We start from the raw sequence: 13,379 nt of genomic DNA on the forward strand, positions 1-13,379 counted from the left end.
TAAGGAAAAATTTGCAGAAAAGTGATGTCGTGAACTAGGAATGGTGCAGGACAACAAAACATCCGGCTAGGACCGTAAGGCACAGGAGGCAGCAGCTCAAACGGCCAAAACGATGGGACGGTCCCCAAAACAAGTACTAAAGGCGCTGGGTCAAGGGTAAAGGAGGTCACTCAGGGTACCAGTTCTACCACCTTCATCTGGTGGTGTCAGATTTAGCATAAAAACATGTGGAACACTCAGTTAAATGTGATTTCCCGATAAACAATGACAACACATTAGTATATCCTACATGTGGCATGACGCATACTAAAGGGCATTGATGGTCTGGAAAGTTAATGGGGCACCTATATTTTATCTGGTAACCCTACCCCCATCCCAAGAATCTTAGTTAGTTTTCAAGGATAATAGTCGTCGGAGTTCCCGTCGTGGCGCAGTGGTTAACGAATCCGACTAGGAACCATGAAGTTGCGGGTTCGATCCCTGGCCTTGCTCAGTGGGTTAAGGATCCAGCGTTGCCGTGAGCTGTGGTGTAGGTCGCAGACGCAGCTCGGATCCTGCATTGCTGTGGCTCTGGCATAGGCGGAGGCTACAGCTCCAATTGGACCCCTAACCTGGGAACCTCCATATGCTGTGGGAGCGGCCCTAGAAAAGGCAAAAAGACAAAAAAAAAAAAAAAAAAAAAAAAAAAAAAGAGAGAGAGCGAGAGAGCGAGAGAGAGCGACATGCTGCTCTGTTGAATACACAACACCTGCCCTCCAGTTCCCAAATATTTTCGTGTTGCCCGCAAATTTCCTTTGGGAGCGGCCTGGCATGGCAGCATCTTGGGACTGTGGGCAGACCAAGCGGAAACTTTACTAAATACTCTCCCATCCCCAAACCAAGTATAAAAGAATCTCAGATCTAAAAATTGCAAACCCTCCCAAGAGGTTATTTATTGGATTTGTGTATTAATAACACGATCTAAACAATTTTCAAATTCTTGGCGGCTGTCTGGTCCCAGGGAGTGGGAACTTTTTCACCCTCCTCCGCGCCCCCTCATTGCCAGCCACAGATGCAGCTCCTCAGATCTTGTTCCCACCTGAGGTCTCCCTTCTGTCAACGCCAAATAACGTGGGACTTAGAAAAACAAAATGCTGGGACTCAGGCTGGCAGAAGGGGTCCAGGAGGGCGCAGGATGTGGGGGGAGTGCTGTCCATTTATAGGAGGCTCAAGACCGATGTCTCCCCCCCTCCCCCGACCTGAGTCTGTTCTGTCTGCATTTGCACTGCAGACATGAGGCTAGGGGGTGGACTGTACAGAGTACACAGTGGACCACGGGCATCCAGAATGAAATCCATCTCTCAGCTTCCGGGCTGGTGCTACCTCCAAAGGGAGAAAATGAAGGCTCGGAGGGAGAAGGCAATAGAACCCCACACAGCAGCCCCCATTTCCTCCCCCTCCTTTTTAAGTGCTGGAGGTGTATGGAGCAGCCTGGTGCTAAGAAAGGTGGTCCCTTCCACAGGGTGATGCCCCTCAGAGGGGTCAGACCCTAGAGCAGCCAGTTTTGTTCCCAGAACTCTGTATTTGAGCATTTTCAGCCCAGGGATTTTGGAACTGCTTGGCTCATCATGGTATACCAAAGAATTGGAAATTGTATTTTTCCCATGAATTTTGTAGCTAAGGAAATAGATATCTCTGCAACACAGTGCCCAGGTTCTCAGATCCCCAAGAGGAATGACAAAGAGGGCGCCCACTCTAGTCTTTCACCTGGTGGTGGCACAAACCCCACAGGCAGCATTTTTACCTGATTTCACAGGCGAGGAGGTCAAGCAGCTTATCAAGGTTGTTGCTGTTGGTGAGAGGATTTGAATCTTGTCTCCGTGGCTCTCCACTCTGAGCCAGCTGTAATTTTTTTTCTTTTTCTTTTTCTTTTTTTTTCTTTTTAGGGTCACACATGTGGCATATAGAAATTCCCGACTAGGGGTCCAATTGGAGCTGCAGTTGCTGGCCTATGCCACAGTCACAGCAGCTCAAGATCCAACCAACAGCAATGCTAGATCCGAGCCGTGTCTGCGATCTACACCACAGCTCACGGCCGTGCTGGATCCTTAACCCACTGAGTGAGGCCTGGGATGGAACCCTCATCCTCATGGATACTAGTAGGGCTCGTTACCACTGAGCCACGACGGGAACTTCCCAGCTGTACTATTTGATGGAATGTCTGACAGCACCGAGACCCCAGAAACCTGCAAATGGTGGAGTTGTTATCGAATGCAAGTTCATGTGCCTGGCACACAGTAAGGCCAAACAGACTGAAACATAGGAGTTTGGATCAGAAAAAGGTTTATTTCAGGACCATGTCAGGAGACAGGTAGCTCGTGGCCCCAAACTCCAAGAAGGCTCTTAGCAAAGCACTTTTAAAGGCAAGGTGAGGGAGGGTGTGGTGGCTGGTCCTTGCAAACTTCTCGGTGTGGGAATCCTTTGTTCTTCCAGCTGTTCCCATAGATTAGGTCACGTGTTCCTGTAAACCTCAGACAAGACAAGTATCAGTCTCTGTTCTGCAACTTTTTAATCTCTATATGAATGGACTCTGAAAGGTCAGAGCCCTGAGAATAGGCTTACCTGTCTATTTCAAGCTACAGGCAACATTCTGTTACAAAAGGTGCAGAGCCAGCATGACGCAGCAGAGGAAAAGGAAGCGCTCTACCATGGAGTCAGATCGTTCCTCCTTCTTACAGTTTCTACAATAGGAAAAGTTCTGAGAAAAAGCGACTTGAGAATATCAGCGACAGGAAAAACCAGGAGAAAGAGGGCTTTTATGCTGTTTCCCTTCTAAAGCCTGCAGACTCTGTTATTTTGGGTTCTCTTATTATCTGGTTTTGATTTACTAGACTTGAGTACGAATAAAGATGGTGTGGATCCTTTTTGGAAGGGTGTTTTATTCTAGTTTCCATGAACTTGGAAAAAAAAATGAATACAGAGACACCTTGATCTGCCAATTTTGGGGAAGCCAGCGCCTATAAAAGTAAGTTGGCCTTACTTCAAAAAGAAAACAAAGCAGCTTCATAAATCCTGGCGCTCCAGGCTGGTGCTTGTCATTGAAGGAACCGCTCTGCTCCCTATAAGCCACGCAGCGTTCCAGAAGGCCCTGCTCAGCTCGGATTCCAGCTCCCATCGCCCTGGGAGGGGAGTGGGGTTTATCACCCATCTTGATCTTGCATAGGAGCAAATTAAGGCAGAGCGCCCCGCAGAAGGTCACGCTGGCCGTGAGTGGCAGCCGAGGGAGGGACCTGTCAGAGTGTTTATCTCCAAAAAAGCCTCTTTGCAACTCTCAGAGACAAAGCGGTAAGCCAGCGTACCACGCGCCCCGTACCTGGTCTCCAGTTCCTGCATCTTTCTCCTAATTTGAATCCTGCCCCTTTCGCGCACCCAAGAGCCTGCCTCTCTGGGGCCTTTCTCCACGTGAGAATGGAACGATGGTTCTGCCCTGCTCTCCCTTCCTGCTGTGGGCCATGATCTGACGACTCATTCCCCCCACCCTCGCAGGGAGGTGAGGGGCAAGGATCCGGGGGTTCGGGGATAGCAGGTGTTTGGACTCCAGGTCTTTCCCTGAAGAGGTTGAGCTCCTTTTGCTTCCTCCTCCATAACGTGGAATCACAGTGTCTGCCTCTGAGGATTTCTGTAAGGATTCAATGAGAAACGTCTGTAGGTTTGGCATGGTGACTGGCACATGGAAGAAATTCAATTTTTAATAGACATTAATAACAATAATAGTAGATTAATAATATTTGTGTACTTCAGTCAATATTGTGCCTCAACCAGAATCTGTGCTTTGAGCCTTCCTCCTCTACTGGAATTAAAAGACCTTCTGCATGTGACCTGCGGGCAGCAGCAAGGGGCCTGCCTCTTTGTCACTCCATGAATAAGGCCAGTTCCATGGTGATAGGCTAGGGCTGCCTGCCCAGTCACCGACCTGGCATGGCGCTGATGCAATAGACGCTGGACGGTAGGCTGTTCTGGTACATTCCAGCTGAACAAGTAGCCTGGGTCCAGCCCAGGTGTCAATCTGGTGGACAGCCCCCTGTGTGCCCCTGGGGGCAGCCCACCTCTCTGTGCCTCTTGTAAGATGGAAGTACCAGAAGCCTGCTTGCCTTGGGGGTGGGAAACCTAGTTCCAGAAGCTTCTAGGGGTAGAAGTTCCTAAATTCCTGAATGTATAAATCACTTATAATACCAGCCTCAGATGCTCAAGACGGAAGTTCCCTCCATTGACAGTCTCTGCCGAGGGAATGCCCCTGGAGAGCCTGGCCTGCCTCCTCTGCCCTCTGCACAGGAGGAGCCGACCTCCCCTGGGGCTCCACTCAGACGACCAGCCAGCCTCCTACTTACCACAGCTCCTCCCGCCTTGCTCATGCTCTGAACTCACCCCAGACCAACCCTCCAGGCCTGGAATTCCCTGCGTGTGGATGTCTCGGCATCTGCCTCCTCCTTCCTGCTCCGAACAAGTCCAGGGACAGTGAGCATTTGCTGTGACTTCCTACCCAGGGGCCCCAGGCCACCATCCCCTGAGTGGCTCCAGCCAGAGGCCTCTCAGAACCTGCGATTCCCTCTGCCCCTCCCAGCTGGGCCCACCCCTGGATGGCACTTGCATCCTTCCCCCTGCCCCCTCCTGCCCCACCCCGACTCACCACGTCCTGCTCCACAAAAATCCTGTTATCCCCTTCCTTGAAGCCCTCTAAACCTCAACAATGCATTTAGGAAAAAAGTCCCAACTTCTCACCGTGGCTAATCTCTGCCCCATCTGGTCTATCCCCCTTTTTGAGCACCCCGTGGGTCCCTCTCCCATCCCTTCTGTGTTTCTTTTAATCATTCATCACATCAAACTCTTTCCTGCCCCAGGACCTTTGCACTTGTGGCTGGTGCTGTACCTGTATGCTTTCTCCCCCTCTATCAGCAGGGCACACCCCTTATCCCCCCTCCTCAGCATGAATGTCACCCTCTGGCAGTGGCTGGTCAGCCAGCTTCGGCCAGGTGCTCTGCCCCTCGTTTTCCACTTCGGCGCTCGTCTTTCCAGCAGATTTGGTCGTGGCCTCTCCAGTGACAGTGCAGGGGCCACGAGAGCAGGGCTGACCCTTCCTACTCACGGCGCGTCCCTGGCCTGCCCAGCGCCTGGCACTCACCTCTGTGGCCACACTCTGTGCTTTGCGGCCCCTTGCTCTAGACAGACCAGGTCTTACCACCTGACCCCCAAAGCCAGCATCATCTCCTCTCTCAGCTAAGTTCCCCCTTTTTTTATTTTATTTTATTTTATTTTATTTTATTTTCCCACTGTACAGCAAGGGGGTCAGGTTATCCTTAGATGTATACATTGCAGTTACAGTTTTTTCCCCCACCCTTTCTTCTGTTGCAACATGAGTATCTAGACATAGTTCTCAATGCTATTCAGCAGGATCTCCTTGTAAATCTATTCTAGGTTGTGTCTGATAAGCCCAAGCTCCCGATCCCTCCCACTCCCTCCCCCTTAAGTTCCCCTTTTATAATTATTTCCAAAACTGTGGGCAAAGCGGTGGTCAGGCTGAGGCTGAAACACACGGGTCCTGTGGAAGCAGGCCTCACTTTCACTCCTCATTTCTGAGTATATGTGTGTGTGTGTCTGTGTGTTCATGTGTCACTGTGAGTATGTGTGCCTGTGTCTATATGAGTGTGTGTTTGTATGTGCCTTTGTCTATGTGTGTGTGTCTGTGTATCTGTGTGAGCCTCTGAGTGTGTGTGTGTGTGTCTGTGTGAGCCTGAGTACATGTGTGTCTGTGTGTGCAAGCACGTGCACACACTCTCAGCTTAGCTTAGTACAGGGCATCCTGTTTGGCTGATCCACAGAGAACCAGAGCCTCCTGCCTGGCCCTCAGGTCAGCTGGGGCCATAACGCTGGGCCTGCAGGTGGGGGACACCAGAACCCCGAGGTGTGAGCCTCGGGCGTCTGCTGACCTTCCGGGGGCCCCTCTGCAGCTCTGGCTCCACGTGGCCTGAACCCGCTGTGGAAGCCTCTCCCCTCCCTCCAGGCTCAGATGGGAAACTGTGTCCAGATGGGAAGTGGAGAAGGGGGGCCTTTGTGGTCCCTGGGGCTTCTCTGGGTGTGTGGGGCTTGTCAGCACTTGGCCAGGGGCCCGGGCGACCGGGGTGAGCTCACCAGGAGCTGACGGTCGAGGGGCGGTGCTGGAGCTGGAAGTCAGGGCGGAGAGTGGGATCAGGTGGAGGCTGGGTCCGAGCCCGGGTCCGAGCCCGAGATGCTGGGCGAGAAGGAGGTGGCAATGGTAGGTGTCCGAGGCAGGGTGTCTGGGATACAGGACAGAGAGCACAGAGGACTCAGATGGAAGATTCTGGAATGCTGTGTAGGGAGTTAAGGCTCTGGGTGTGGGTAGAGGGCCCCCAACCTGGGAAATTTGGTGAGAGAAAAGCATGCATCTTGCCCCAAAACACAGCACCTCTTTGGGGCTTTACGTTGCCAAAGCCTGAGTCTGCACGTTGCACGAGGAATAAATACGCAGAGGGGCCTGGGGTTTTGTGTTTCTCTCTCGCTGCTGATGTCGAGGCTTCAGGCCCGTGGTTTATCGGGGACCCTGGGCCCTCCCTCTCCTCCTGGCTCCTGCCTGCAGGCTGATAGCGGACTGGACAGCTGCCTGCTGCTGTGCCCCCTCCCTATCTGGCCTCTTGTCCAGCATGGGAGGCCCAGGGGCTGTGGGTGTGTCCCTGTCCCTGTCACCATCACGGGGGTGGGGTGGGGTGGGGTGGGGGCTGAGCTCTGCGCTGTCCTGAGCACAAGGAAGCCGTCCACCGAGAGGAAGCCCCTGGGGGCTCTTCATGCAAAATGATCCATAAACCTCCAGCCTGTCCTGAGATGTGGACTCTGACTCCTCTCGGGTTTTTTGAGAGGAGTCAGAGCTGTGACTGGGTCTCTCAGGGAGACGAGTGCAGAAAATGCCTTCATTCTCTCTTCCTTCATCTGCAAAAACAATCACAAAGTCTCCACCTATTTGTACAGAGTTCCTGAAGGCTGTGGGAATAGGATGGTGTTTGGGGAATTATTCTGGTTTCCAGGGCGATGCCTGGTGGGGAGAGGCTGTGAAGCATGGCTGCGGGGTGGGTGTGGCGGGAAGGACCTGGAGCCCCGACCTCTGCCCAGGAGGAAGCGCCTGCACCTGACGGAGGCTTTTGTTGCATTTCTCCTGATACTGCGGGGTGGCTGCCTCCTCGGCCTGCATGGCCGTGGGCACAGCACCCCCTTTTCCCTGAGGAGACCTGGGGAAGGTCTGGAGAAGGTCCCTGCCAGGCCTTCAGAACCTCGGCTGCAAAAGATGCTCCTTTAGAGAGTCTGTGGGGTCTTTGGGACGAAGGCAGGCTGTGATTCTGGTGGACACTGGTTTGGGGTCGAGCATTTTGAGCTGTTTTGAATTCAAATGAAAAAGCATATCCAAAAATGGGACAGGCATTCTTGGCATAGAAATAAACATGGGGAAAGCCAAGCAGCTCGGGGACCACCCGGGACAAAAGCTCAGCTGACAAAAGACACTCCGCTCAGCTCCCGATTCGCTCATCTGATTCCGGGAATGGGGGAGTTGGGTGGAACATTCTACTAAGTGAATTTATTCGTCACAAGGGGAAAACAATCCTGCGGCTCCTTTGCAGTCACACATGTCAGTGTGCATGGTGCTTACCTGGGTGCTTGGCCACCTCTGCTGGTGCCATCCCTCAGGCTCCAGTTCTGCCGTGCCAGTTGTCAGGAGTTTCATGACTTGACTCTTGGGCCCTTAGCTTGGAATCGGAGACCTTGGGGTGCATCTTGGTGCTTTGTGTGTGTGTGTGTGTCTTTTTAGGGCCATATCTTCAGCATATGTAAGTTTCCAGGCTAGGGGTCGAATTGCAGCTACAGCTGCCAGCCTACACCACAGCTGCAGCAACACCAGATGCAAGCTGTGTCTGTGATCTACACCACAGCTCATGGCAATGCTGGATCCTTTACCCCCTGAGCGAGGCCAGGGATGGAACCCACATCCTCATGGCGACGTGCTCGCCCCCGGCCGCACCCCTCACTACCCCCGACCCATGGCTCTCTGTCCTGGGCTCCTGGGGCCACCAACCCATGTCTGCTTCATTCTCCATCCTCAGACGCAAAGGCACTGGGCTTCGTGGATGGGGGACCTGGGCCCCTCTCTAAGCCATTTTGCAGGATGCTCAGGCCTGTCCAGATGTGTGAACTTTATCATTGACCTCTTGGGGGACCCTTTGTTTTCCCTTTTTATTCCAAGTTCCAGGGGGATGTTCTGCCTCCTTTACTGGCCCTGTGGTTGGAAAAGGCGGTCTTTACACGTTCCTTGGCGTTTTGATCGTACCCATCTATGAACTGCTCTAAGCTCTGTTCAGTGGGATTCTTGCCAGAGCCGCAGAATAAAAAGCACATGGAGAGGGAGGGCGTCTCCGTGGAATATGCTGAGCTTCGGATGGCACGGCGTCAACTCAGAGGCTTCACGGCGTCGGGCTGCGTGCTCGCCCCGTCCACACCCCCTTCTTCAGCGTCTCTTGAAGGAAAAGGAGCCCCAGGGCTGAGCATCGCGGTTGGACTCCATTAGCGGGGGAAGCCGTCTCCGTTGCTAAGGGCTGGGTTTCTGAGCCTCTTGCGTGTCTGCATTCCACACGGGCAGAGGGAGCCGGCAGAACTTGTCAATCACGACTGTGATCGAAAAAGAGGGATGTTTTCTCTTATCTCGGATTTGAGCCAAGGCACAGGCATCCAGCCGTGAGGATTGCATTCACACACCGCCTTCTGCGGGCCCGGTTCCCTCCCCGCTGACACCCTTCTCCTGCCACCACCCCAGCTCTGTGCTCATGTGTGCTCATGGAATGCTGGAATGCCGCAGCAAGAGCCCCCCAAAATGTCTCATCCGGTAGCCTCTGTTTCCAGGTGAGAAAGATGAGGCCCAGGAAAGACAGAAAGGGCGTGGCAGGCTGGAAAACCCTGCGCTGGGGTGACATCCTCCAGTTCTCACAGCCTGTGGAATTATTAGAATTATTACTTGCCATTTCTGTCCACAGGAAAGAAACAAACTCATGGATGTGGAGAACAGACTTGTGCTTGCCAAGGGGGAGGCGGAGGGCGTGGGGTGGACTCGGAGTTTGGGGGTAGTCAGTGCAAACAATTGCCTTTGGAGCGGACAAGCAATGCGATCCTGCTGTACAGCACAGGGAACTACATCTAGTCACTTGTGATGGAGCAGGATGGAGGGTCATGGAAGAAAATGAATGAATATATGTCTGTATGCATGACTGGGTCCTTTTGCTGTACAGCAGAAATTGACAGACGATTGTAAATCAACCATCATTAAAAAAATCTCGGAGTTCTGTCGTGGCTCAGTGGTTGACCAATCCGACTGGGAACCATGAGGATGTGGGTTCCATCCCTGGCCTTGCTCCGTGGGTTAAGGATCCGGCATTGCTGCGAGCTGTGGTGTAGGTGGCAGATGCGGCTCAGATCCCGTGTTGCTGTGGCTCTGGCATAGGCCAGCGGCTACAGCTCCGATTCGACCCCTAGCCTGGGAACCTCCATATGCCGCGGGAGCAGCCCAAGAAATGGCCAAAAAAAAAAAAAAAAAAAAAAAAGACAAAAGAAAAATCTCAGCCAAAAGTTTACTTGCCATTTCTAGATAAACCGCCACTGCAAAAAAGCCAGGGAGCTGTCGTGACGTGCCTAAGTTGAAAGGTAATTAACTGGGGCCTAGGATTCAAAGGGGGTCCCTCCAGCGCTCATGGGCATCCATTCATCCTTTCATTCAGCCAGTCCCTCCCGAGCCCCTTCTCGGGGACGCGGCGCGAGGCTGGATGGGACCTGGGAGACCCCTTCTCTCGAGGACGCGGACGGCAGGTAGCTGTCCTTCTCCGTCAGCCCTCGGCATCAGGGCTCCCTGCTGTGATGAACACGCCTGTGTTTTCTTGCTTTTCAAAGTCATCTGTTGGATGAACCTGCTCCCTGCCCAGCACAGAGCTCCTTCCGGAGCTCCCTTTTCTGGAGTGGTTATACCTGCTGCTGGATGTAGCCCCTGGTGTCTTGAAACTGAGCTTGTTGGTGGCTTTTGTGTGACAAAAAGCTTTCGGCCTGGAGCCCAGCCTTTAGCGGGCGCGCTCCTCGCTCTCACTGTCTGTCTCGGGTCCTGTGCTCACCAGGGACAGTGACAGCGACGCATGCCAGCGCCCCCACCTGGAGTCTGTGTCCGCCTCCATCTCCTTCAGTCTCTGTGGTTGATCTCATAGATTCCAGCTCAGAAACGTCCCCTGCCCCAGCCTGTGGTCTCCACTCCCAGGACCACGGCCAGTCCTTGCCTCCTGGCACCTGTAGCTTCTGGGTGGGGAGTGCGCCCTCTGGGGGCGGGAGGACCAAGGCCACCCTGACATATGGAGAATGTCACCTGCCAGGTGAGGCCTCAAGGCCAAGGGGACCTCACTCCCTGAGCTCATCCTGGCCTTGCCAAAAAAAGTTGTCCACTTATATTATATGTGCTCACAGGGGAGGTCTGAGCACTTGAATTTTTCCCGCTCCTTCCCTGAAGCCTGCCCCCCGGGCCTTGGCCACACTCCTGCCTGAATCAGGTGGAGCCAGGATGCAGCTCTGACCTCTGCGGCAGTCTCCCGAGCCAGCTGTGGGCTGAGGTCACCCACTCGGGCGGGAGACTGTAACTGAGCAGGACCCTGGAGGGCCTCCCCAGAGTTCCCCCCCCCCCATATCCTCCCCCTGCTTTTTCTCTATAGAAAAACTAGTCAAAGAATCAGTCTCATCAGAGGAGTGAGAAAATACAGAGAAAAAGGAGAAGAGTCAAGCAAGACAGAATACTGATAGTTTAGTCATTCAACAATGCTAAGTCCTTTCAGTCAGCTCTTCTTCAAAGACTGTGGACGATACTCTGAGCCCTGCCCTTGGAGCTGCGCTGCAGGCGCTGGAGCCCCCAGCAGGCGGAAGAAGACCGCATTCGCACGCTGCTCTGGGGGCCTGGTTCCCGCCCTGCTGACCCGAGAGCACGGAGACCCCAGACCGGTTGGAACCAGAAGGTTGAGGCTGCTGACTCTCAAGGACCTCCCCACCCACCAATCAGGAAAGTGTCCGGGAGCGGGTCACGCCCTGCCCCTCCAGCACCGGAAGACTGCTCACGACCCCCTCCAAGGGGCGGCAAGTCCTTGAGGCCCTAGCTTGCTGTGTTCCCTCTTCGCCTGGCAATTAAAGCTATTTTTTCGGCTTCCTCCAACTCTACCTCTGCGTCTCTATTTGGCGCCGGTGTACAGAGGCGGCCGAGATTGCAGCAGCAAGATGGGAAGGCTTCCCCGGGAAGGGAGCAATGATGGCTGTGGCTGATTCCCTGCTGGACGCCCCTGCCGCTCACATATGACAGGCCCTCCAGCAGCCCCCATCCCACAGCTGCTGGGCAGGCGGAGGCGGAGGTGGTGGTGGCAGCACAGGCGACCCTGGATAAGAATTTCCTGAAGGGGTCCAGTTGCTCGGCCGGAAAGAGGTTGAGGAGGGAAACTTGCTGGACAGGAAGGCAGGGCGCTGCCAGAGGTGAGCGCTGGCATGTCACGTGGACCGGCTGTCCCCTAGGGGCTCCAAAGTTGGCCTTGGGGTCAGCCTGCCGATAGGGTGAACTGGGATGGGCAGTTAGTTCTTGGCCCCCTCCCCCTGCCATCTCTGCCTGAACCTCTGACATTCCTATGCCCAGGGCCCTGGGGCTCACCTAGCACCAGCCTGGAGCCGCCCTGGGGCCCCTGTAGGAGAGAGTTTAGATCAGCGAAGGCAGTCAGTTTCTAGAAGACCAGAGAGACGATCGCATCCGCCTGCTGAGATTCACGATTGAGGCGAGGAAAGAGAAAAGGGACGTCCCATCATCCCAGCAGAGTGTTCCCCTGGGAGGCCCTAAGGACTTGAGTTCCCCTGCCCAGGAGCCCGAGAAGGGCTGGGGAGACCCAGGACAGCAGGGGCCACCGAGAAGCCTGGAGGCAGGTTCCTGGGGACCAGAGTGCAAGCTCATTCAGCTGTGTCTGCTGGGCAGACAGCCCCCTTGCTGCACCCTGGCCTCCCTCTGAGCCTCCTCTGCCTGACGTCTGCACATTGTCCTGCTGCCCCTCAGGCAGAGCAGAGAGTGGTCTTGAACCTGGACCCCAAACACCATTTGCTATTGTCAGATCTGGGCAGCTGAACTCTCTGTTTTGTGCAAACAGCAGAACCAGTTTGAGGAAGGCAGGCCATCAAGGTGCAGGTCACCTCGTGGAGCTCAGAGATGAGAGCGTGGCAGCCCCACTGCCCCAGTCCCTCCACGCTCGCCACCCATGTGCCACATGGTTCCAGTGTAACAGGCTCGATGCCTCTCTTCATCCTTTAAACAAGGGGTCCTCACATTATGGCCCTTGGGCCAAATCGAGCCAGGGCCTGTGTTTGTTAATAAAATTTTATTGGCTCACAGACTTGTCCATTCACTTGTACATTGTCTACATCTGCTTCTTCACTACGCACTGTTGGATGGGTGGGTGGATGGATTGTGGGTGGGTGGATGAATGGATGGGTGGATTGGTGAATGGATGGGAGGATGGATGGGTGGATGTGTGGATGGATAAGTGGATGGATGGATGGATTCGTGAGTGGATGAATGGATGGGTGGGTGGGTTGGTGAATGGATAGAGGAATGAGTGGATGAGTAGATGGATGGATGGATGGATTTGCGAGTGAATGGATGGGTGGATTGGTGAGTGGATGGGTTGATGGATGGATGGGTAGGTGGATGAGTAGATGGATGTGTGGATGGATGGATGGATTTGTGAGTGGACGGGTGGATGGATTGATGAGTGGATGGGTTGATGGATGGATGGATGGGTGGATGAGTAGATGGATGAGTGGATGGCTGGATGGATTTGTGAGTGGATGAATGGATGGGTGGGTGGGTTGGTGAATGGATAGAGGAATGAGTGGATGAGTAGATGGATGGATGGATGGATTTGCGAGTGGACGGGTGGATGGATTGGTGAGTGGATGGGTTGATGGATGGATGGATGGGTGGATGAGTAGATGGATGAGTGGATGGATGCGACATGTACCACCATAAGATTTGCTGTGGGTGAGGAGATCATGAGAACTCTGCTCTGGGAACTCATGTGACAGCAGTGTACAAAATGGTGCAGAAGGAGATGAAGTGGAAAGAGGGGGCCTTGGAGGAGTATTTCCAAATCCCAGGTTATTACTATGTGCTGTGTACTCCCTAGGCAGGCAGACGTGTGGATGGAAACAGGCAACTGAGCCAGGAGGATATTCTGGAGGAAGAGATAGTGGCCACTGCTTTACCAGGCAGAGTGGAGGACAGAGCTGGGAGGCTCCGA

The 13,379-nt window shown here is 53.9% G+C and overlaps 1 long non-coding RNA gene across 3 annotated transcripts in view; it reads left to right on the forward strand.

Moving 5' to 3' along the window:
* LOC106506421 (uncharacterized) overlaps positions 1–3,143 on the forward strand; it is a 67,241-nt gene extending 64,098 nt beyond the window's left edge. For 2 of the 3 annotated variants that reach the window (XR_014829454.1, XR_014829457.1), the window contains one exon: positions 2,616–3,143. This is a non-coding gene — a long non-coding RNA (uncharacterized LOC106506421). The other variant, XR_014829455.1, reaches the window with a different exon arrangement.
* The last annotated feature ends 10,236 nt before the right edge of the window (positions 3,144–13,379 follow it).

The sequence above is a fragment of the Sus scrofa genome, chromosome 15 (assembly GCF_054392235.1).
Source record: "Sus scrofa isolate SSC_HxYL_T2T_F1_AM1 chromosome 15, Sscrofa_HxYL_maternal_Yorkshire_Landrace_v2.0, whole genome shotgun sequence".
NCBI lineage: Eukaryota > Metazoa > Chordata > Mammalia > Artiodactyla > Suidae > Sus > Sus scrofa.